Here is a 23,168-nt window from a genome sequence, read left to right as displayed (position 1 = left end):
TAAGTTGATGAGTGCTACAAGCAAAAATAAAGAGCAGGGCTGGGGGATCAGGCACAGTCAGAGGGAAGATGGTAGGAGAGGTTTGTGGATTTAAAAAACTGGAAAGGCAACTTATAAGGAGAGGGTAGAAGGATAGGACTTAGCCATCTGAGAAGTGAATAGAGATTTCTGAGTAGAGACAAGAAAGACCAAACTGAGAGAATGCTTGGTGTATAATCAGGTAAAGCAAAGGGGCCAGTAAGCTTGGACTTTGGTATCTGGAAGATTGACATCAGAAGACAAAAAAACAGAGCATGCAGGACCTGTAGGCCACTGTGTACGCCACTGTGAGGCTTGGATTATTTATTGGCGTGAAGTGGGGAGCAACTTCAGGGTGTTGAGCAAGGGAGCAATTATGATTGAATGGAATCACCTGGACCAAGTGTGGAAGCAGACTGCTGGTGGTAGGGAGTTGGTATAGGGCAGTGGTCGGCAAACTCATTAGTCAACAGAGCCAAATATCAACAGTACAACAATTGAAATTTCTTTTGAGAGCCAAATTTTTTAAACTTAAACTTCTTCTAACGCCACTTCTTCAAAATAGACTCGCCCAGGCCGTGGTATTTTGTGGAAGAGCCACACTCACGGGGCCAAAGAGCCGCTTGTGGCTCGCAAGCCACAGTTTGCCGACCACTGGCATAGGGCAAAGGTGAAGAAATGAGGTCAGTTGGGAAGCTGCTGTAGTCCAGGTGAGTGATGGCCTTGGCAAGAAGGAAGGGGCGAATGAGGAGAGGTGGTTGAATTCTGGTTATAATTTGAAGACATGGATTTGGATATGAAGTGTTTGAGACAAAAAGGAGTCACAAATATTCCAAGGATTTTGGCTTTTAAATAGGGAGAATGGCTTTGCCAGTTACTGACATGGAGAAGCTGGCAGGTGGAGCAAGTCTGGCATGGATGTGAGACTATCAGTTTAGTTCATGTTTAAGATATTTGTTAGGGATCCAAGCAGAGCTCTGAGTATGCAGTTGGATATTTGAGTCTTAGAGTTAAGGAGACACATCCAGGCTAGAGACTTAAATCAGAACATTGTCTGCATATCAACGGTATAAAAAACCTTGAACCTGGATGAGACCACCAAATAAAAGAGTGGAGAGAATGAAGAGAGAAGGACTACACATTGGAACACAGCTAATAGGCTGGGGAGCAGAGGGTGAATGAGACAGAGACTAAGAAAAAGCAGTCAGATTCCTTCTGGCACCTTCATCTACTCCCATGAAACCTGCATTCCTACTCTGTATCCTTCTTGGTGTCTAACATTTCCCACATTTCCAGGACATCACCCTTGACTCTCACCTACAGGTGTTTTAAATATATCTCTTTCCATCCCCACTGCCACGTATAGTTCAGGGCAGTGCCACTTCTTGCCTGGATCTCTACAATAGCCTCCTACCTGGTCTTCCCTCGCCCTTCTGGCCCCTAATCATCTGTTCCCTGATGTACCAGAGATATCTTTCTAAAACGACAACCTAATTAGATTGTGACATAATCAGAAAGTGACATAATCATCACTTTTCTGTTTAAAAACAATTCAACTCCTTAGCACAGCTTAAAAGCCATGCATAATTTGGCCTCTGCCTAACCCTCCAGCCTTGCCTCTTGCCATCACCCCGCTAGAAATCGAGACGGGCACTCCCTGCCCTTCTTCTCATTGTTGAAGCAAGCCATGTGCGCTCCCACTCTAAGTCTCAGCACATGTGGCCACCTCTTTATGGAACTCTTGTTCTCACATTCATGTGCTTAACTCTTGTTCGCCTTCATGTATCATGTCTCATGGGACACTTCTTTTATGATGCCTTCTCTGATGCCTCTCTTGCCCTCTAGTAAGAGATCAGAAACTCTCCTATGTGCTCATACATCAAATCTGCCTTCTCCTTATCTAGACATATCATGTTGTATTGTAATTTACTTATCTGAATCTCCCACTACACAGTAAGCTCAGTTTTCAGCCCCTAGTGTAGTGCCATCATATGATACTTGGTAAGAATTTGTTAGAGGATGAACAATGAAATGAATACATGAAATAATGATCCTGAACAAAGACTTTGTAGGTATGGAAAGGAAAGACAAGACTGGAAAGATATCAAAGAGATAAAATTTATGTGATAATGATTGAACATAGATTTTGGTTGCAGGTGAGACTGAGGAGACAAGGATGGCTAAAAGATGTGTAATCTGGGTGTCATAAATGGGAAGGAGAATAGGCAAAGAAAAGTTTTAAAGTAAAAATGTAAATCAGTTAATAACTCTGAGGTATCTGTTGGCCATTCAAGTGGAAATGTCTATAAGGTAGTTAATAACATTGGCATGGTGGCCCAGAGTAAAGAGGGAGTCAGAGATAGCAATCTATGAACTACTGGTCCATCAGTGTATTTGAAGTTCTAGAGGCAAGTGAAATCCCCCATGGGTATGTTCAGTTTGTAGAAAGGAGGAATTCAGATTGAACCCAGAATCTAACCCTCATATCGAAGAAATTTCAATAAGGATAGAGCACCTGTTACTATCAAATTTGAGAGGGTTGAAGTGGGATAAAAACAAAAGTATCAGCTATATTTGGCAATGAGGAGGTTATTGGTGATTACTGTGAGGGTACTCTCTTGGGAATGTGGAACAGAATAAATGAGTTAAGGAATGAATGAGAACGGAGAAAATGAGTTAGGCATCTATTTTCAAGAATTATTTATTAAAAGGATAAGGCAGGATTTCAAGATGCAGCAGAGTAGGTGGGAGCTACACATACTTCCAGGACCAAAGCGGAATTATCCTACATAATAAAAGGCTAATATGCAAATGACCAAATGGTGGAATGACTGGTCACTATGATACGCGCTGACCACCAGGGGGCAGACACTCAACGCAGAAGCTACCCCTGGTGGTCAGTGTGCTCCCTCAGGGGGAGCACTGCTCAGCCAGTAGCTGGGCTCACAGCTGGCGAGCACAGGGGCAGTGGTGGGAGCCTCTCCCGCCTCCGTGGCAATCCTAAGGATGTCCGACTGATGGTTTAGGCCCACTAAGCCGTCAGTTGGACATCCCCCCCAGCGCTCCTGGACTGCAAGAGGGCACAGGCCAGGCTGAGGGACACCCCCCCCCCAAAGTGTACAAATTTTGTGCACCAGGCCACTAGTAACTATATTAAAGAACAATCATCCTGAATAGCCAAGTGAAGACTAGCTGAAGAGGAGTCTTATAACCAAGGATTTACAGAAGCCCAATCGAGACTGGTAGGAAGGGCAGAGATGTGAAAAGGGGGGCTGGCCCAGCTTTCATGGGCAGCTGCTGAGGTGCTGGAGGGATATCTCAGCTGTGGGGTTCCCCTTGAGAAGAATGGGGCCTAAACGCCAAGCCAGGTTCCCCATCCCACAGCACCAGAGCCAGGAAGAGGTCCCCAACATCTGTCTGTGAAAAGCAGCAGGGTTTCTGTCTGCCAGGAAGAGATAGAATCAGCTGGAGAAACAGGCACCCTCTCAAAGGGCCAACGCACAGAATTTCATTTGCAGCCATTCACCCTGAGCTCTGGGGGAGGGAGGGCGAAGCAGACTGGAGTCACATGAGAGGAGTCTGAGGTTTGTGGCTCTGGGGAGAAAGTGGAAAGGACAGCCACCAGGATCCCTGTGCTGAGTCATTTTCTCACACCACAGATGCCAACATTCATGGGTAGAGCATTTTTCTGAAGCCTCTCTTGCCCTCTACTAAGAGATGAGAAACTTCTATGTGCTCAGACATCAAATCTGCTTTCCCTTATCTAGACATTATCATGTGGCCTCAGCCTGGGGAAAGCAATTGGCCCATCCTTGGAACTCCCTCTCACCCCACCTGGCAAAGCACAGGCCTTGCTGAGGAGTGGCTGCCTTGGCCAGGATGTAGAGCTCTGGGAAGACTGAGGGAGTGCCAGTGACTGGATTGAGTAGCCTGGCTTTGAGGCAGGGGCCATTTCCCACACTTTTATGTGAACCTGACTAGCACTTCTCCCTCATGGGAGGTCCAATCGAACCCCCTCCCAGCTTCTGGCAGACCCAACCTCCGGACTCTGGAGGCCCCACCTGCCCAACTCCTAGTGGTTCTACCTTGCTGAGGTCTGGGCAAAATCTGGGATAGACCTGAGCTTCCTTGCCCTGGGGCAGGGACCACATCCATCACCTTCACTGAAACTTGACTGGCACCTTCCCCTGACAGGAGATCCACTAGCCCCATCTTCCTGACTCCACTAGAGGCCTTTTCAGTGACTGAACCTAACAGTCAGCTGGCAGGGGAAGGAAGGCAGAGGCAGATCTTAGGATGCCTTGGCACTTTTGCTGAACTGCCCCTGGGTCTAGTGCTAGAAATGCTGGCCTTGATGCACAGCTTGGTTCTTCTCATGCACTGAAGCCCAGCAGAGGTAGTCACAAACTGTGGATTTCTTGTAGCTCCAAACAGGTTGCTGAGACACAGTATCTGACAGTGGCCTACACCAGGGTCACTCCCAAAAGGCCCCAACACACCCAGTGGCCAGCATCAGACAACATCAGAGCAGGATCCAACAAGATTCACAACAGTATATCCAAAGAAAGATTTCAGAAGGCACCAACCACTGCTGAGGTGAATTCTGCTTCGTGAGGCCAGCACCTACACAGCAGCTCGTATACAGTGGTAGGGGTTGAGTTTCACAATCAGTGAGCCTGAGGATAGATTCCATGCACAAACCAGCCAAATAACAATCAGGACTCAATTATAACAGGGGGGTCCACATAACCCACATGACATACATTACTAGAGCACCCAGCTCAGATGATCAAGGAGACTGGCACTGGGTTCTACAGGATACCTACTACAAAAGGCCACCCCACGAAAACTGGGAGTCATAGCAGATCTATCCAATACACAGAAAACAAACAAACAAACACAGAGAGGTAGCCAAAATGAGGAGACAAAGAAAAAGTCCCCAAATAAAAAAACAGGAGACTGTTCCAGAAAAAAAGCTAAATAAAATGGAGCAATCATTTATCAGATATATAGTTCAAAGTAATGGTTACAAGGATGCTCAAAGAACTCAGTAAGAACTACACCAGCATGTGAAAAGACATAGAAAACAAAGAAAGGGCAATCAAAAATAAAGACTACAATATCTGAAGTCAAGAATATACTGAAAGTAGTAAAAAGTAGGTTGGATGAAGCAGAGGATTGAATCAGCGATATGGAAGACAAGGTTAAAAAAACATCCAATCAGAGCAGCAAAAAGAAAAAAATTAAAAAGAATGAGGATAGGCCCTAGCCAGTGAGGCTCAGTAGTTAGGGTGTTGGCCCACACACCAAATGGTAGCAGGTTCGATACCCAGTCAAGGGGGTGTACCTAGGTTGCAGGTTTGATCACGAACCCTGGTTGGGGGTGAGTGTGAGAGGCTATAAAAAATAAAGAATACAATATCTGAAATCTCCCCCTCTCCCTCTCTCTCCCTCCCTCCTTCCCTTCCACTCTCTAAAATCACTGGAAAAAATATCCTTGGGTGAGGATTAACAAAACAAAACAAAACAAAACAAAACAAAACAAAACAAAACAAAGAATGGGGATGATTTAAGGGACCTTTGGGATAACATGAAGTGTAAAGACATCCACATCACAGGGTTTCAAGAGAGAGAAGAGAGAGAGCAAGGAATCGAGAATCTATTTGAAGAAATAATGAGTGAAAAATCTCCCTAACCTGGTGAATGAAAAAGACACAAAAGTCCAGGAATCACAGTGAGGCCCAAACAAGATGATTCCAAAGAGGCCCATACCAAGACACACCATAGTTAGAATGGCAAATGTTAAAGACTAAGTGAGAATCTTAAGAACAGCAAGAGAAAGACAGTTACCTACGAGGGAGCTTGCATAAGACTGTCAGCTGATTTCTCAACAGAAACATTTCAAGCCAGAAGGGACTGCCATGAAAAGTGATGAAAAGCATGGACCTACAATCAAAACTACTCTATCCAGCAAGGCTACCAATTTAAAACTGAAAGGGAAATAATGAGCTTCCCAGACAAGAAAAAGCTAAAGGAGTTTTGTTTTACTGCCAAACCAGAACAAGAAGCAGAAGAACATTGCTAAAAAGAATATAAAGGCAATAAATACATACCTATCAACAATCACTTTAAATGTAAAAGCCATAAATCAAAAGACATAGGGGAGTTGAATGAATAAGAAACAAGACCCATATACATGCTGTCTACAAAAGACTCACCACAGAATGGAAGATTCACACAGATTAAAAGTAAAAAGATGGAAAAAGACATTTCATCCGAATGGAAATGAAAGAAAAAGCTTGGGTAGCAATACTTTATATCTGACAAAAGAGACTTTAAAAGAGAGAATATAGTAAGAGACAAAGAAAGACACTACATAATGATAAAGGGAAAAATCCAACAAGGGAATATAACCCTTGTAAGCATTTATGTAACCAATAAAGGGTACATAAACATGTAAAGTGAATATTGACAGACATGAAAGGAGAGATTAACAGTAATACAATTGTAGTAGGGGATTTTAAAACCCCATTGACATCAATGAATAGATCTTCCAGACAAAAATCAACAAGGAAACGATGGCCTTAAATGACACAGTAGATTAGATGGATTTTATTGGTATCTTCAGAACATTTCACCCTAAAGTAGCAGAATATACTTTCTTTTCAAGTGTATATGGAACATTTTCTATGATAGACCACATGTTAGGACATAAAACAAGTCTTAGTAAATTTAAGTAGACTGAAATCATATCAATCATATTTTTGGACCATAATGGCATGAAACTAGAAATCAATCACAAGAAAAAAAGTGAAAAAATAAACAAAAACAAGACAAGGAGACTAAATAGCATGTTACTAAACAATTAATAGGTTAACAATGAGACCAAGGATGAAATCAAAAGTTACCTTGAAACACATAATAATGAGAACACAATAACTCCAAATCTATAAAACACAGTGAGAGTAGTCCTAAAAGGTAAATTCATAGCATTACAGACCTATCTTAAGAAACAAGGAAAATCTCAAATAAACGATTTAACTTTACCATTAAAGGTACTAGAAAAAGAACAACTAACAAAGCCCAAAGTGAGTAGAAGGAAGGAAATAATAAAGATCAGAGCCAAAGTAAACAAAATAGAGTCTAAAAAAAGTACAAATGATCAATGAAACCAAGAGCTGGTTCTTTGAACAGATAAACAAGACTGAGAAACCTTTCATCAAATTCATCAAGAAAAAAAGAGAGAACACCCAAATAAATAAAATCAGAAAAGAGAAGAAATTACAACAGACACTAAAGAAATAGCAAGAATTTTAAGAAAATATTATGAACAACTATATGCCAACAAATTGGACAATCTGTATGAAATGGATAAATTCCTAGAAACATACAATCTTCCAAAACTGAATCAGGGGAATCAGAGAATCTGAATAGATAGATTAGAATTCGTGAAATTGAAGCAGTAATCAAAAGACTCCTAACAAAAAAAGTCCTTGATCAGATGGCTTCACAGGTGAATTTTACCAAACATTCAAAGAACTAACACCTACTCTTCTCAAACTATTCAAAAAAAAATTCAAGAGGAGGGAAGACTCCCAAGTTCACTTTACGAGGCCAGCATTATCCTAATTCCATAATGAGATAAAGACACTACAAAGAATGAAAATTATAGGCCAGTATCACTGATGAACACAGATGCTAAAATCTTCAACAAAATATTAGCAAACCGGATCCACCAATACATTAAAAAGGTCATATACCACAGTCAAGTGGAATTTATTTTGAGGATGCAAGGTTGATACATATACACAAAACAATAAATGTGATACCCCACATAAACAAAATGAAGGATAAAAACCATATGATCATATCAAAATATGCAGGAAAAAACATATGATAAAATCCAGCACCCATTTATGATAAAAACTCTCAGCAAACTGGGAATAGAGGGAACATACCTCAAACTAATAAAGGCTATATATGACAAACTCACAGCCAACATCATACTCAATGGGCAAAATCTACAAGCCTTTCCTTTAAGATCTGGGACAAGATAGGGATGCCCACTTTCATCACTCTGACTCAACATAGTACTAGAAATCCAAGCCACAATAATGAGAGATGAAGACATAAAAGGCATTCAAATTGGAAAGGAAGAAGTAGAACTGTCATTATTTGCAGATGACATAATACTGTGTATAGATAGCCCTAAATATTCCACCAAAAAACTACTGGAACTGATAAATGAATTCAGTAAAGTAGCAGGACACAAAATAAATATCCAGAAGTTAGCTGCATTTTCATACACCAGTAATGAACTATCAGAAAGGGAAAGTAAGAAATCAGTCCTATTTACAATTGCTTCAAAAAATAATAAAGTACCTAGGAAAAAATTTAACCAAGGATGTAAAAGACCTGTCTTTGGAAAATTATAAGACACTGAAGAAAATACAAATATGTGGAATCATATACTGTGTTCATGGTTAGGAAGAATTAACATCATTAATATGTCCATACTACCCAAAGGAATCTACAGATTCAACATAGTTCCTATCAAATAACACAGGCATATTTCACAGAACTAGAACAAATATTCAAAAATTTATATGGAACTAAAAAAGGCCCCAAATAGTCTCAGCAACCTTGAGATAAAAGAACAAAGTTGGAGGAATCACGCTGTCTGATATCAAACTATACTACAAGGGCATAGTAATCAAAACAGCATGATACTGGCATAAAAACAGACATATAGATGAATGGAACAGAATAGAGAGCCCAGAAATAAACCCATGTCTTTATAGTCAGTTACTATTTGACAAAGGAGGCAAAAACATACAATGGGATAAAGATAGTCTCTTCAATAAATGGTGTTTGGAAAATTGGACAGATATGTGCAGAAAATGAAACTAGACCACCTTTTTACACCATACACAAGAATAAACTCAAAATGGATTAAAAACTTACATGTTAGACTCGCAACCATAAAAATCCTAGAAGAAAACATAGGCAGAAAAATATCGGCAATTTCTCATAGCAATATTTTGTGTGAGGTACTGTCTTGGGCAAGGGAAACAAAAGGAGTTGCCTCAAAAAATTAAAAGTGGAAGTGCCTTATGACCTAGTGATTCTACTTCTAGGAATATATCCAAAGAAATCCTAAACACTAATTCAAAAAATATATGCACCCCCATGTTCACTGTAGCAGTATTTATAATAGCCAAGATTTGGAAGAAGTCCAAGTGCCCATCAGCAGATGAGTGGATAAAAAAAGCTGTGGTACATTTACACAACGGACTACTACTCAGCTGTAAAAAAAAAAGGAAATCTTACCTTTTGCAATAGCGTGGATGGACCTGGAGAGTATTATGCTAAGTGAAATAAGCTAGTCAGAGATAGACAAGTACCATATAACTTCACTTATATGGTAATATGTGGAATAAAATGAATAAAAGACACTAACAAAGTGGAGACAAACTCATGGATACAGAGAAGAGATGACAGCTGTCAGAAGAGAGGTGATTGAGGCTGGATGAGAAGGGTGAATGGGATTAAGCAAAGAAAAAAAGACTCATGAACACAAACAACAGTATGGTGATTTCCAGAGGGAAGGGAAGGTGAGGGAAGGTAGAAAAGATAAAGGGGGAATAAATGATGATGGAAGGAGACTTGCTTTGGGCTGATAAACACACAATACAATATGCAGATGATGTATTGTAGAATTGTATACTTGAAACCTATATAGTTTTATTAACCAATGTCATCCCCATAAATTCAAATAAATATAAAAAACAATGAACAAAAGGATAAGGCAGAATTAGGAGTGAATATTTAAGGTAATTGGGTATTAAGGATCCTATTAGGATATTGGACATTTGTGTTTTCTTTCTTCCTATAAGAAGTTGAGTAAGGACTGAATGAACAAAGGTGAGAGTTATTTTAAAAGATGGGAAGGGTTTGGGAGGAAAGCAGGATAGATGGAGCATGTGGGAAAGAGTGGGATCAAGACCATTGGTTGAAAAGACCATTTTATCACTTGAGACAAGCAGGGAGGTAATAATGAGTGACATGGAGCCACTTTAGCTGTTTAGTTTCTAAACCAGAGGTGGGGAACCTTTTTTTCTGCCCTGGGCCATTTGGATATTTATAATATCATTCCAGGGCCACACAAAATTGTCAACTTAAAAATTAGTCTGCTATATTTGGTCAAATATTTAATTAACTCACCCCTAATGCCTTGGCAGGGCCAGACCAAATGATTTTGTAGGCCTTATACAGCCCTTGTTGTTCCCCACCTCTGCTAAACCATAAAGAAAGATATTATACCGAAAATAAGAGGAGCCGAAGAGCTTCAAGAGCTTGAGAGAATGGCGAACGTTTGCAATTATTGTAATGGGAAGAGAGAAAATGGAAAAGGACCAAAACAAGAACACAAGTTCGACTGAGGTAAAACTCATTCTAATGCCCATTCTCATTGAGTGTCTAAGCCATCGGCAAGGCAGATTTGAGGATTAAATGGATCCATAAACATGACCTCTGTAGAGAAGTCCTTGTATTGTTTATATAATTCCACAGATCCATAAGCCTTTATTAAGAGGAAGTGTCAGCCTTTGATTGTTTTTATTTCAAAACCATTTTTATTGAAATCTGCAAGGAATAACTTCAGGGAAAAGAAAAACATACTGAGACAGATACCCTGCTCTCATTTTAATAGAACCAACAGTCTAAAGATACAAAACAAATGAGTCAGATATACTGATAATCTAGCTTTGAAAATTAAAACCCATTTAGGAGTTGTGAGAGTCTTGATCCTAAATACCAGTTTAGTTATTCACTGAGAATCTTTAGTAACATTTGGAAAGTAATCAACTTATGACACAGATTCAAAGGCTGCCACCTTTCATTGTTGCCAATGAAACTGTCTGGGGTTTTATCTGCACTTATCTGATAACTAAAAAATAAATTTTTTGTAACCTTTTCAAAGACCCAAAGAATTTTTAAAATCATTGGATCTTGATGTACAGATATCACTGCATGATTATGTGTTAGTGAGGCTGAAAGAGATTTTAGAAATATCTTAATTCAGACATGAGAGAAAGTTAATTTTTGAAAAGTCCAAAATGCACTGTTAGGGCAAGGTTGTTTTCTGTCAACAAACTTTGCTTTGGCTGCTTTTAAAAAAAAATTTAATTGGGTAGAACTTAAAATATTGATTGCACTATTTTACACTCAATTTAAAAAATAGGTAGGGGCTGTCTTGGCTGGTGTGACTCAGTTGATTGAGTGTCATTCTGTGCACCAAAGAGTCACTGGTTTTGATTCCTACTCAGGCCACATGCCCAGGTTGTGGACTCAGCCAGCCGTGGGCAAACTACGGCCCATGGGCCGAATCCGGCCCGTTCGGCTGTTCTATCCGGCCCGCGGAGCCGAAAGAGCGGAGGGTTCTCTTGCTTTCCCCTCCACTCTTTTACTTTGAATTTATATCAGTTCACACAAACACTCCATCCATGCTTTTGTTCCGGCCCTCCGGTCCAGTTTAAGAACCCATTGTGGCCCTCGAGTCAAAAAGTTTGCCCACCCCTGACTCAGACCCTAGTTGGGGTGTGTGTGGGAGGCAGCCTATCGATGGTCCTCTCTCACATCAATGTTTCTCTCTCTCTTCTTCCTCTCCCTTCTTCTCGTTCTAAAATCAATAAAAAACCTTAAAAAACAACAACAACCAACTAGGGTAATATTTTAAGCCCAAAGGCTCACAAGGGCCCTAAATCAGTGGTCGGCAAACTGTGGCTCGCGAGCCACATGCGGCTGGCAAGCTGCGGTTTGCCGCTCTGTTGACTAATGAGTTTGCCGACCACTGCCCTAAATGATTCTATTTGTCTGCGGTTTTTGTCTTAACAAGGCAGTAGTTGGACCACGAGCTCATTTTGGCCAGGATAACCATCAATAGGAGCTAGAGGGATTCTGCCTGAATGTGAGGCCACAGTCAGATGAAAGATGCTCACCTAAGACTCTGAGGATCAAAAAGACAGGAAGTGAAGGCAGGCCCTAATATGAGCTTTCCTCAAATCTTTAAACTATTTGTCTGAGTTCACGTTTGGAACATGATAAATGCAATTCCTATACACACTCCAACATGAACTCTGTATATTCAAGGCCCAAAGAAACAGCCTCAAGATAATATCCACAAGAAAAGCTAATATACCTCTACAACAGATGATATCCCAACGGAAAGTAATTGTGGATACAGTTTTTAGGGACATAACTTTTGTAATAGATGCATTATAATCACTGATATGCTAGGAAATTTTAGTCATGAAAATGTTGAAAAACAGTTACAAGTTTGTTTGCTTTTAATACAATGATTTCTTCTGAAACACAGAATTTCATTTAGAGTGTTTGTAAGTAACTAATAGACGGCTGAGGACATAGCTCTGACACTCAGACTAAAAGTTATTCCTGCTTCTGCTAAATATTCCTGCTAATCTTACTGGTAGCTGAGGATAGGGTAAACTAAGAGGCCCGATTTAGGAGTGGATAGATTATAATCTACCTTCTCCCAGAATCAAACTACCTGTGACAGAGTTGGAGGAAGTTCAGACTTTGCTTATTGTGTGCCCTACTATTTCCCTGTGAGCTTCCCTTGATTCTGTACTCAGCTTTTTTCCTATTTGTATGGCAGCAGCCTGATTCCTAATGGGACACTCTATTCATGATTTCCAATGCACCCAAGCCCATGACCCTACAGCATATCCACTTATCTCTCCCCTCCCTTAACCCATAAAAACCTCTAGGTCTTCTACTTCTTTATTTATTTTCTGTATCTGTGGCATGAGAGATATCACAAAAATTTTCTTAAATTGAACTTGTTTCCAAATGTATAAATATAGAGGCATTTGACTGCTAATTTATCAAATTGTGAGACCTTTTAAGTGGAGTTAAAAATAATCCTATATAATAAAAGGTTAATATGCAAATTGAACAGTGGAAGGACCGGTTGCTATGACACGCACTGACCACCCGGGGGAAGATGCTCAATGGAGGAGATGCCCCCTGGTGGTCAGTGCACTCCCACAGGGGGAGCGCCGCTCAGCCAGAAGCTAGACTCACAACTGGCAAGCACAGTGGTGGTGGCAGGAGCCTCTCCTGCCTACACGGCAGTGCTAAGGATGTCCGACTGCTGGCTTAGGCCCAGGGAGCGGGCCTAAGCCATCAGTCAGACATCCTCCGAGGGCTCCCGGAGTGTGAGAGGGTGCAGGCCAGGCTGAGGGGCTCCCCCACCCCCAAGTGCAGGAATTTCGTGCACCGGGCCTCTAGTCCTATATAATAAAGAGGTAATATGCAAATTGACCATCACTCCAACACACAAGATGGCCACCCCATGTGGACACAAGATGGCTGCCACAAGATGGCTGGCAGGGGATGGCAGCTGTGGGCAATGAGGCCAGCAGGGGAGGGCAGTTGGGAGGGACCAGGCCTGCAAGGGAGGGCAGTTGGGGGCAACCAGGCCTGCAGGGGAGGACAGTTGGGAGGGACCCAGGCCTGCAGGGGAGGACAGTTGGCGGGGATCAGGAGGGCAGTTGTGGGCGATCAGGCCTGCAGGGGAGGGCAGTTGGGGGGAACCAGGCCTGCAGGGGAGGGCAGTAGGGGGTGACCAGGCTGGCAGGGGAGGGCAGGAGAGGGTGACAGGCCGGCAGGGGAGGGCAGTTTGGGCGACCAGGCTGGCAAGGGAGGGCAGTTAGGGGTGACTGGGCCAGCAGGGGAGGGCAGTTGGGGGTGACCGGGCCTGCAGGGGAGGGCAGTTATGGGCGACCAGGCCAGCAGGGGAGGGCAGTTAGGGGCAATCGGGCCAGCAGGGGAGCAGTTAGGCATTGATCAGGCTAGCAGGAGAGTGGTCAGGGGGTAATCAGGCTGGCAGGCAGAAGCGGTTAGGGGCAATCAGGAAGGCAGGCAGGTGAGCAGTTGGGAGTCAGCAGTCCTGGATTGTGAGATGGATGTCCGACTGCCCGTTTAGGCCCGATCCCGGTGGGTCCCAGATTGGAGAGGGTGCAGGAGGGGCTGAGGGACACCCCCCGCCCCCGCCCCGTGCACAAATTTCATGCACCGGGCCTCTAGTTTAGTTATACATGTATACAAGCACATTAATATATAATTATTATTGATCCTCTGGTTAATCATTGAAACAAAACTTAAGCAGGTCAAAACTATATAAATAGCCTGGCCAGTGTTGCTCAGTGGTTGAATGTTGACTTATGAATCAGGAGGTCATGGTTTAATTCCCAGTCAGGGCACATGCCCAGTTTGCAGGCTTGACCCATAGTAGGGGATCTCTCATCATTGATGTTTCTATTTCTCTCCCTCTCCCTTCCTCTCTGAAATCAATAAAAATATATATTTAAAATAAAATAAAAAAACAAAACTATATAAATAAGTTACTCCTTAAACAGTGCAATCTATAATTAAATTTCAAAACAAGCTTTAATGATGATATATGTATTTGGCAACCTTCAGGTTCACTTAAGAGAATCTCCATTTCAAGACCATAATTTTCCTTGTTTTCCCCACCAAGATATAAGAAATTGCCAAATTCTGGGACCTCAATGTCACACAGATACAAGACACTTTTGATCAGAGAAAGTTTTCTGGGGACCAAATGTGATGCGTTGTTAGAAATTCATCATATAACAACAAAAAGATCTCAATGTACATGTTTCAGTACTGCACCTCCTAAATTCATTCTTTCTTTGAGACAGAAGGAGTTGCTGTTTCCATAGCTTTAATACTCTAGTCATGTACTTTTCAACTGTACTTAAAGTTACATATTTGGGATGAGTCCCTATGGGAAGTCTAGTCAGAAAGCACAGACTCACAAACAGGAAATATAACTAGAGTAAGAAGGTGTTGTTCTCCACACAATAGAGTTCAAAGATGTGTCATTCACGTAATTTGGAGCAAGCCCCAGCACCACTATTATTGTTCAGTGTCCCTTATGACAACTTATGATTAAAGCATCATGCTTTCCAAGCCTGTTTGAACTTGCTGCTCTTGCTTATAGATACAAATAACCTGCCCCTTTCTGTGCATAGTTTTCAATCAATAAGCATATCAAGGTGAAAGGCAGGATAGCAGGAATTGTAAAAGCGGGGGGGGGGGGGGGGGAGGGAATCAATTTTCAAAAAGCATATGGTAAAACTGAATACTTAATCAAATTAGCCTAGAATTCCTTCCTATTTTCAGCACTTTTTTTGCAAAAGCAGTTGCTTCATGGTACAGAATGAATTTCAATAAATGTCATACATTTAGTTAGATGGCTTATTTTAAAAATTTGTCGAACCAGGTCACTGGCTCAGAATAGATCTCATTCTAAGACATGACAGATGGATATTGATATTGAACAGAAAGACTGACATTAGCTGAAAGGTTCTGGGCAGAAGAAAATGTCATTCATTTAACATTCAACAACATATTTACTGAGTGCCTACTGTGTGCCAGTATAAACTTATAATAAATATTTGGACTTTAAAAAATATAAAATATTTTATATTACAATAGAAAGAGGAGTTGTGCCAAAATAACGTCCTTGGGGTTAGTAGGGATTATAACGGAATAGGACTGGTCTTTAAAAATACTTATATTTTTTACATTGCATCAGAAAAATGCATTAGTACTCATTCAAACATCCATTCCGTCATGGTTGCAGGATTTTAGATTTCAGATTTTCGACGACCCTTAGTAAAAACCAACTTCCTATTTTTCTGGAACAAAAGGGGCCTTAACATGGCTTCAAAGATTTCTTAGACATCAAAGAGCTTAGAGAGACATACAGTTTATAGATAATGATTTAGGATTTAGTGAATAAAAAACACATGGATTAAATTTCTTTTAAAAGACTCCTAGGTTTACTGTTTAAGAACTAAAATGTTGGTCTAAACACGTTAGTCTCAAGCAAAGTTAAAATTGATTTTTAAAGACAGAGTTGTCTTATGGACCTAAAACTTGGCTGGGTTTTCCTCTCCCACATGATTAGGCTTCAAAAGGAGGCAATCTGCCTTCTGCTAACCAAATTTACTCCACCTCTCTTTCTCTGACTGGTGAAAACTACATTATTTCAAAGGTCTCCAGCTTTGAATGCTCTTCTTGATATTAAATAAAATATTAAAAACCAAAACCATCTCATGGTCTTACTGAACAATTGGAGTATTTCTTAATTCCTCCAAGTCAATTATTTCCTTTGTTTTAACATACAACTTTAAAATTGGACCTGAGATTCAAGGTGCTGTCTCAGATTTCCAACTACTGAAGAATAAAAGATCATTTCAAAGTAGGAAGAGGCCACTGATCTTAATATGTGTATTGTTTCATGACATATTATTATATTTGCATTAAAATAGTAGGAAGAAATACAGTACATAATCTTCTTGTCTAACACAGTGGCCTTCCGGAAGGCCACTAGCCTGGGTATTTCAAGTTCTTAGGACTAAAGGAAACAAGTTAGTGCACAACCTGTGAGCTTTTATTCCTTTGGAAAAATAGATTGCAACACACATCTGATGGCTTTTAAGGGCTCTTGATACCAACACAGTGTGCGTTTTGAATTCCAATGGCAGAGAAATAACAATTGGCAAAGTTCAGGAAGATCTAAACAAAACAAAACACAAAACAAGAAAGTGCTAGTATTCCAAAGAGAGGGTTTATTTTGAATGAGAACTTGGAAATGAAATATGAAATGTACACATAAAGTTATGATGAATTTAGGTTTCAGAAAATGAATGCTTTGGTTCAACAATGAAATCGCTAGATAACCCTCTAGTTTAGAGTTATATATATAGGTTGATAGAAAGTGTGGTGGGCTGATGAGTTTAGAAAAAATAAGTATGTGCCAATATATGAATTTTAAAGTATCTTTTTCTTTTTAAATTGCTAAACTAATATTCCAGAGAAGGAAAAAAATCTGAGAACTATCCTATATAATAAAAACCCAGCACCCATAACAGTGGAACGACCAGAACAACCACTCGACCAGTCACTATGAGGTGCAGTGCCAACCTCTCGGTCCCTTTCCCCAACCCGCAGGCTCCCATCGCCAGATGGCGAATGAGGACCCGGATGCGGGTGGCACCAGGCCAAGGCCCCCGCCCCACCAGTTGACCCACATACAGAGGGCGACCCATGGCAGGAGTGGGTCCAGCAAGCAGGCGGGAACGACTGACCTCTTGGTCCCTCCCCCAGCTGTCAGGCTCCAATCACCCGATGGCGAACGGGAACTGGGGTGGGTGGCAGCGGGCAGTGGGGACAGTGAGCAGGCGGAATGGCCAACCTCTCGGTCCTTCCCCACCACAGCCTCCGTCAGGCTCTGATGGCAAACTGGGAATCCGGGTGGGTAGCAGCAGGTGGCAGGGCCAGCTGCCGGCAGCCAGGGAAGATGGCCCTGATCGCAGGCTAGGCCTAGGGCCTGTACCCGCACAAATTTCGTGCTCCGGGACTCTAGTACAAGATAAAACACTTTGCAGAAGTAGTCCTGGGGCTCTTTGGGCAAATATGTTGCTGAAGGTCACACAGCACTTGAAAGTCACACAGGGGATCACTTGGCAGGTACAGTCATGGCCAAGATTGAAAACAGGACCACCAGGAGCCAAAGCTGGCCCACAGACATTTTGTCTCTCTAGTCATACAGTTTTAAACATACTGAGTTAACATTTAAATATTGAGAGATTTCTAGTTTCTGAAAATTTGAAAGCACCACATGCCACACACTGGGCCTCATGGCAATGCTGATGATACCAAGCAGTCACTGCCCTCTTAGGGCTTTTTCTGAGAACGCTGTCCTTCCCTAGTGAAAGGATTAGCTTTACCATTTAGGTCAGCTGTTTGCAAATCTTGATACAGGATATAGACAGCGTATGAGGAAGAAGGAAGAAAAGATGATGGAAATCCAACACAGTGGCTTAACACTGGAAAGGGGTAAGGAAGGTAAGAAAAAAAGAAAAGAAAGAAAGAAGTGCACAGCAGACAGAACTGTATGCTATAACGAAGTACCCTGCCCCGTCTCTGATGTCTCCAGGCGTATACTATGGAGGGGGATCCATGACAAAGCCTATGGGTTTTGCTCTCAACAAATCCCTTTGGGCCAGGTTCACAGTGTAGAAAACAAGAAGGAAAATTATACATGTGGAGCAATATCCTTGATCAAGGATGGGACCAGGCAAATGGAGGAGAATACCATGGGTTCTCTTCTTCCATACCCCATAAACCAAGGGATGTGGGCCACAACTTCATCTTCATGTTGAGACTGTAGTGAACTATGGCAGGCACTGCCCAGGTACTTCCCATAAATAACCAGAGGCACTATGTACAGCTGTGCAGGCCGTGGACTGCATAATTCCAGACAAAACAAAATGAGAATGGCACTCCTGAGGAATGCAGGGTAGAAGCCCTGCTCCAGATCTCCACATGGTTTGTTTTCTCATCTCCTTCGGGTTCTAGTCTTTGAAGTAAGGCCTCCTCTGATCCCACTACTGAATTTTTCAATTACCACCCGATTTCTCCTTATTCCCCTCCACCACTTCACGCTTCCTTATAGCTCTTATCACCTCATATACAACACATTTCATTTATTGTTTGCCTTCCTAAATATAGAATAAAACATCATGAGGTCGGAGACTTTTGTCTCTTTTAGTCACTGCTGCATTGCCAGAATCTCAAGTTATGCCTAGTAGGTGCACAACAAATTATCCATAATGACCAAATCCTCAACCACTTTCTTGGAGTATAGGAATTAACTTTCACTAGAATCTGTGATTCTCTGACCACATTTTATAATTGCTCTGGCCATATTTCATAATAATCCTTTGTTATATTTGGAGAAATTACATTTTCAAATCCTATGGACCATTATATAATTTATATGGCTTATAAACTCTTATATAAAACTTCTATGGGCCCTATAGATATTACAGAAATCGAAAACAACAGGAGTATCCTCCATAAACATACTTGCAGAAATTCACATAATCACAGAAGAAATATGTATACCTGGGTATGTGATTAGCCAGTTAACTGCTTCTTCTTCTTTTTTTTTTTTTTTTTTTAATTGCACTGTGTTTACACCTCCTGCTACAAATGCCGGATGTATGATTTTTCTCTCAATTAAATTTTACAGCTTATAAAAATACTTTTTCATTTTGTCCTTGAAAAGCAAAGTAATCAGATTTTACTGAATGTTTTTACTGAAACAAATTCCAAAGAGAATATAGTGTTAAACACAACTGAGGAGATATCTGAGAATCGGCTTTCTAATAGAAGGGTAGATGACAAAATTATTCACAACTCTTAATCTGATAATAGGAGAATGCCCCACACATGTGAACAAAGCTTTTCTTGGTATGCCTTACTACAAAAAGAGAAAGCCAGAAAAACAAAACAAAACAAAAAATTGGAGGAAGAGAAGGTGAGAAAACCCCTAGAGACTAGAAATGTATATTCATCATTCATCACTAACCTAAGGGGCCCAACCTATTTCTGTGGAAATGCTTCAAAAAGTTAACCTTCACTGATGACTGGGCAGATGCTATATGGTAATGTTAAGACAGCCCTGGGAGCTAGGCTCTTGCACAGTTTTGTTGTCTATTATATGGGGAAGTTAAGATATTGTCTACCCTGTAAGGTTGTACTATCAGAAAGATGATATACTCAGAAGCAGCTTGAACATTTTAAGGGGTCTTTAAGTTCCAATCTTTTGACTAAAAATTGTATTTAATAGCAAATGGGATGATTTCTAACAATGTCATTCTCGTGTGATATCCCCTTAATAATTATGGATCTTGGTTCCATTTTATGTGTTAATCATCTGTATACCTAGATTGTAAACTCTTCCAGGGACAGAGATTTCATTTCTTCTTTTTAAAAAAATGTTTTTATTGAGTTTTAGAGAGAGAGGAAGGGAGAGAGACAGAGATATAAACATTGATAAGAAAGAAAAAAACATTAATTGGTTGCCTCCTGTACGCCCCCTCACTGGGGATCAAGCCCCCAACTGAGGCATGTGCCCAGACTGGGAATTGAACCAGTGACCTCTTGGTTCATGGGCCCATGCTCAACCACTGAGCAACACCAGCTGGGCCTCATTTCTTCCTTTTTAAAAAATGTTCCCATACTACCAAACACATATGATGCTCTACATACCATTCTTAGCTGTTTTTAGAAATGTGGGCCCGACAGCAACTTTGCCTGCTAACTCAAGTGATGCTGAATTGACATTAGTCAGTATGTCTATCATTTATTACTAAGAGGTGACTATTTATTTTGTGCTGAGCAAAGCTCATGAAGAAATTATGTCCTGAGGACTAGAATCAAAGACAACAGTTTCAACATCCACCAGTGAGGTAAACTCCCCGGCACTTGAGTTTCTGCATATTTTCTCCCCTTAAGGCGGCACAATTAGGAAATGTGGTATGCCATGAACAAACACAACAGCTCAAGGAAAATATTAGGGATGATGGGAAAAAGAAAACATAGATGTTCTGGTGAGAAGCATTAAACCTAATGACAGTGATAAAGAAACCATGAAAATGGAGAAATGGGGCATCCAAGGGCTTGGAAGCACCTCTTACCAAACGGAGGGAACGGGATGAGGAGGAAAGGGGCAGAAGAATGGGAGATGCCCTGAATGTGTAGGGAGCTATGCACTCATTATAGGTGTGTCACCATAGGCATTGGTGCAGCCACCGTTGTGTGTCCTGAGAGGCTGTTAGACTTTTTGAGTTACTCACTTTATCTTGACATGACCACATTTGAGAAAAAGTTTACTTGAAGTTACTGTATAGATTTGTAAAAGAAAATTAAGACTAATGCTATTTTGGACTTAAAAAAACAACAACAGCTGAGGAAACTGATTTCTGAAATGTATTTTTTAGTTTAATCCTCATTTAAACAAATTTAAAAAATTTAAGATTGTAGTGGAACATATACTTAGAAAGTCTTAAATGGAATTTGTAAGAGGGGTATTTTTCCTGCTTAGAAAAGTGTCTTTTTTTTCATTGTAGGTTTAAAAGTCATGAAGATACCAGTTATGTCCTTTCATATTGACTGGCTGTGGTTAACCTTGTACATCTTTATCATTCTAATACACTAATCTTTATCCTTTATTCACTAATTCTGAAGGCACATCTAATGTAAATCCCTATTAGTGATGTACTAAGAACAAAACAGTCTTTGAAAAGGCAGTAGTCAGCAGACCATCTTCTATATACCATAAATTACATTCGGTTGAAATAAAACTATTTTAGATTCATAACCATAGACTTATAAACTGTTAAGTGTGAAACCTGAAAAGAGTTTTAAAAACAACGGTATATTTTATAGGCACTCAGACATATTTCTGGTACTATAAAAATTTCTTATGAGGGATGTAAATCTCACCTGTGTTATTCAGCAGTTCAAAAAGAATGAACACTGAATACACCCAGACTTGTAGTACATGGTTGGAACCAAACCACCTCACTTCTGTTCCATTATGGAAGTTTACATGTTAAAACAAAGCCCAATCCACTTAGAGCTAGGAAGGAAAGCTTTGTACCTGTAAATAACCCAGGCAACACTTACAGTTTACATAAAAGCACAATTTATGTCCCAGTAGCACAGAGTAACATGATGTACATTACTTTCAGATCATCTTCATGCAGAAAAAGTCATTAATCAGCTATAATAGTTTAGCTGTAAAAGAATATAATGTTTCTCTGAATCCATTTGCATGTGTCTGGCTGACAGAAACAACAGAATAAACCTCTACCCAACTCTACAATATGTGAACAGTCTTCCTAAGATTCAGGAGAGGGTCCAGATAGTATATAATCTCTCCAATGTCAGTTTATACAATCCTATCATATTCACTGACCATCTTAATTTGGCAATTAAAGTATCCTGATTATTTTGCCTAAGAAAGATGACAATATTTCATTCTACCCAGCGCTCCTTTGAACACAAAAGTGTGATAAGGTAAAATACAGTGAGCAACTATTCATGCATGAGCCACTGGAATCCTCTTCAGCTGCCAAATCTGTAAATGGCTCTTTTGAATATAAAGGTATGAAATGGGAAACCGTACTTTGTTGTAAATTCTGCACTGGCAATAGTCAGTGAAAATACTTTCATTTGTGCTTTAATTATTATGCCAGTACTAGCCGGTCTATCGGACCTCTGGTTATAATCTGTTTACCTAATAAGATAAATGTCCTCCACAGCGCCCCAGAAAAGAGCTAAGGTACAATTGAAAATGATGGATCACAAGTCCCGTGTATTTGCCAGAAATGCAGAATTCAGCCCTTCACAGAAACATCTGTCCCTTGGAAGGGCCCTCGCGTAAATACAGATAAAGCAGGGTTAAGAACAAGGAAACCTATGGGTTCGAACCTTGTCAGTCTCATCGTGGGACAGGATGACCAGATCCCTTTTATAAGGGCTGAGTCAGATCACAGCCTTGAAACTTGCCTGGCCATAAACAGACATTCATCACTCTCCTACCCCAGCACCTCTGAGTCATACAGGTGGCCGTCTGAAGCGAACCCCTAAAACAGAAAAGCCTCCTTCTAGTTTCGACCACATCCCTTGTTTCTGAAGCCCCTAAACCCTCGCCTACCCCTCTGGAACAGCAGTCAGGTCCCTCAGGGAACAAAGAGACAGAAGCGCTGGGGCGAAGGGTGGGGTGCGGGATATGAAGGGGGTTGTAGTTTTACCTTGAGGTGCCCAGGAACCGGCGGCAGAGAAGTCAGTCGCGCAGGGACCACCCGCGCGCTCCGCGCCTCCTCGAAGCGAGTCAGCTGTCGTCCCGCGTCTGGCTCGCGCCCTCCACTGGGCTCTGCATCTGGTCACAAAGCACTAGGCGAGGGCCTTGGGTCACCTGCGGCCCGATCCAGAGAGCGTCCCATCCGCCGGCGGCGGCGCTCTCTCCGCCCCTTCCCACCCGCGCGCTGATCGGCTGGTGACTCAGCCGGGAACCGGCGCGCGCGGCCCGAGGCGGCCCGGGCGCGTCCAGGCGGGAGGCACGGCCCCACCACCGGACCCAGGAGCTCGGCCTCTTGCCCGCCCCAGCACGTGTTCGTCTGTCCAAGGACCAAAGAGGTGCTGACTGGCACCGCTCCGAGAAGGGAATCGGCTCCCGC

At 41.4% G+C, this 23,168-nt stretch overlaps 1 protein-coding gene across 1 annotated transcript in view; it reads right to left on the bottom strand.

The window, feature by feature from the left end:
• Window positions 1–22,847, bottom strand: part of MET (MET proto-oncogene, receptor tyrosine kinase) — a 159,672-nt gene extending 136,825 nt beyond the window's left edge. The window contains exon 1 of the mRNA XM_080665002.1: window positions 22,743–22,847. The gene's annotated coding sequence lies outside the window, so the exon portion shown is untranslated. The remainder of the gene's footprint in view (window positions 1–22,742) is intronic.
• Between the last annotated feature and the right edge of the window lie 321 nt (window positions 22,848–23,168).

The sequence above is a fragment of the Plecotus auritus genome, assembly GCF_963455305.1.
Source record: "Plecotus auritus genome assembly, chromosome: 4".
Classification (NCBI taxonomy): Eukaryota; Metazoa; Chordata; class Mammalia; order Chiroptera; family Vespertilionidae; genus Plecotus; species Plecotus auritus.
The sequence above is the reverse complement of the archived record's forward strand: the minus strand, read 5'-3'. Positions and strand labels throughout refer to the sequence as shown.